This window comes from Macadamia integrifolia, chromosome 5, assembly GCF_013358625.1.
Source record: "Macadamia integrifolia cultivar HAES 741 chromosome 5, SCU_Mint_v3, whole genome shotgun sequence".
Lineage (NCBI taxonomy): Eukaryota > Viridiplantae > Streptophyta > Magnoliopsida > Proteales > Proteaceae > Macadamia > Macadamia integrifolia.
The window spans coordinates 5,173,093-5,175,830 of record NC_056561.1 but is presented as its reverse complement, the minus strand read 5'-3'; the positions used below and the strand labels follow the sequence as shown (position 1 = coordinate 5,175,830).

The window sequence follows — 2,738 nt, the reverse complement described above, 5'->3', positions numbered from 1 at the left end:
GGGGGGGGGGGGAAAGAAAAAGAAAGAATAGACATCGCCAGGCTTGTGAATGCTGTAATGGTCACAAGGTCTGCTCTCTTGTTATGTGGCAGGCATGGTTGGATGGTGGTGGGTCCAGTAATGGAGGACCTCACATCAATCATACTAGTCAATTTTCATCAAAAAACTAGTGCTGGAAGTAGCTAAAACTGAGTTTTAAGTTCCATAAAATTACAAGAATATCATGCATGATTATGGGATCTAGTGGCGTTCTTGTTATTTTATGTCAAATTTGTGTTCACTTTCAAGCTTACTCAAATTGTTTGGTGCTGAAACTTGTGCACTAATATGGGTGTGGGGTCCTTAATTGTATTGACCACCCTTGTTTGCCACTTTGCAAGTTGTTACAGACAGTTCACAAGCCCTTGTGATTTTTGACATCCTTCCTTTCTGATCTATGAGTGAAAACATCATAATTTCCATATTGAAAGAGACATATTCATTTGGTGCAGGCTGATTAGACCAGTCTGCAGGTAATGGGCAAAGAAGACAATAGGAATGGAATAGGGGAGATCCGAATCGACGGCTGCAATTTTGTTGAGGAAGATGGACAAAAAGATCTGTCAGATTATGTTGGATAGGTCTGATGGTCAGATGAGGATAAAAAGAAGTCTCGAATCTAAACAATTGCAGGAATTTAATTTTTTAATCTCCAGAATAAAAGCTAAGAAACAAAAAAGTAATGTTAACTGCTGAAATCGATGAGGTTGTTGTGGAGGAGAGTGTGCGTGTGTTGATAGATATAAGGGAGAGAAATTCTGGGATAAGATCTTATCTGAACAAGAAGTTGCAGATCTGAAAAGATATATATATATATATATATATATAAGAATGATAACTGGGAAAAATATTATGAGATAAAATAGGAAACAGAAGGGGAGAGGAGAGAGAGGGAGAATTAGGCTACCTCAGTAGGAGAGAGAAACGTAGCTCACAAGCAACAAACTTACTAAAATATTCAAACATATTCATTGAGCTCAAATCCATCAGAAGGGGGTGGTTACCTATTTATAGACTTAGTCCTGACTGTCAGGACTCCTAGTCACTTTTTTGCTCTAAATATAGTAGTCAAACTCAAAATATAACTCTTATTAACCTAATATGCAACATTAGGACTCATTTGACAGATAAGACTCATTTCTAAACTTGGACTCTTGACATAGGACCCACAACCTACCAATAAGTTAATAAAATACTAATTTTCGTGCACCTCCTTTAGACCTAAGCTTTGGGCTTAATGTTTCAGTCCGTCACATTTAGAAACACTAAAAACTAAAGCCTAAACCTATCAATTACTAAATCTGGGCTTTTTTTGTTTTTGAATCAGAACTCGATTAGATTGTTAGAAACTTTCTATTAAGTTGTAGTAGCTTAAAAGTGAGTCCAAAGAAAGCCATTTATTGTGGGCCTATATTTTGTATCTAAAATGATTTTGAAAGCGATCCTGTCTTTTATTAGCAACATTAAGTCGAAAGAAAAGTAATAGCTGTGATACTTTTCAAATGCGAGCGTGTCTTTTGTTCCTTGCTTCAGTTACTATGTGTTGCTTAAACTGGTTTTTAAGTGTACATTATTGATGAAATTTTTAGTTCTAATCCCGGAGGCTTACAGTCAGAGGCGGAACCCTAACTAACGCTCGAGAAAGGAGATCACTACAGCGATGCCGTCTAGAGCAGCCTGGCCTCATGCCGGGCTGCTCCCCCACCCTCCGCTTCCTCTCTTCTCCTTCTCTCGTTCTCCCTCTCCCTCTCATCCTCAGATCTTCTGTCTCACACTTCCGGGAGGCATGATCCACCTGTTGCCAACTCCCCATCCCTTCCACTCCCGTCTCGACCCTGATCGGGTGATGGTCTTGTCAGAATCCCCCTGATCCTCCTTGTAGGACTCGTTGGCTCCCTCTTCTGCTAGTGTTCTCTGGGACTGCCGTTGCTTTTCTTCTTCTTCTTCCTCGAGTTGCTGCTTCGATCGGGTTTCTGTTGCCGTCCTCCGCTGCTCTGACCTGCTCTCTGACCGCTTTGTTGGTTCCTCCCCCCCTTTGCTGACGCTCGCCGGACCTGTTGCCGCTCATCCTTGAGTTGCTACACTGCTTGAGTATGCCATTGCTCCGATGACCTTGACTTGGTCTCCTCTGGATCCTTGGCTGACCAAACGTTCCCTCACGTTAGCTCCTTGATCGATTCGTGTGTCTCGGTGGTTTCCTGGCTCGCTCGGCCAACAACTTCCTCGCCATCACCCTCCGAAAGGCCGGCACCCCCCTTCGCGGTTGTCTCCTCCGCGAGGCTAGCTTCTCTCTTGGCCGTGGCCCTCCGCAAGGCCTATGCCCCGCCGCCGTGCCTGCCATTTCTGCTGGAATGCAGATTCATGTCTTGGCGGCTGGAAGTGGTACTGTTGAGATCAGCTGGGAGGGTTTGGTGGAACCCTACTTCTTTTTTCCCTTTTTTTCCCTATTTGCCCTTCTCCTTCTTTGGGCTTCTGGGTTCTTGTCAGCCCATGTTGGGCTTTTGTATTTTATGTTGTTGGGCATCTGACTCCTTTATTTTGCCCATGTGGACTTTGAATTGTATTAGACATATCTCAAATGACATGTCTTCCACTTCTCAAGCCCACTGGGCTTTGGATGCTGTCCTTTTGGACTTTGGTTACCCTTATGGGGTTTGTAATCTCCCTTGGGGGATATATTCTCCCTCCCCCCCCCCCCC

The 2,738-nt window shown here is 43.6% G+C and overlaps 1 protein-coding gene across 3 annotated transcripts in view; it reads left to right on the top strand.

Moving 5' to 3' along the window:
* Window positions 1-2,738, top strand: part of LOC122079809 (DEAD-box ATP-dependent RNA helicase 20-like) — a 13,479-nt gene that overhangs the window by 8,337 nt on the left and 2,404 nt on the right. The gene's annotated exons all lie outside the window — the stretch shown is intronic.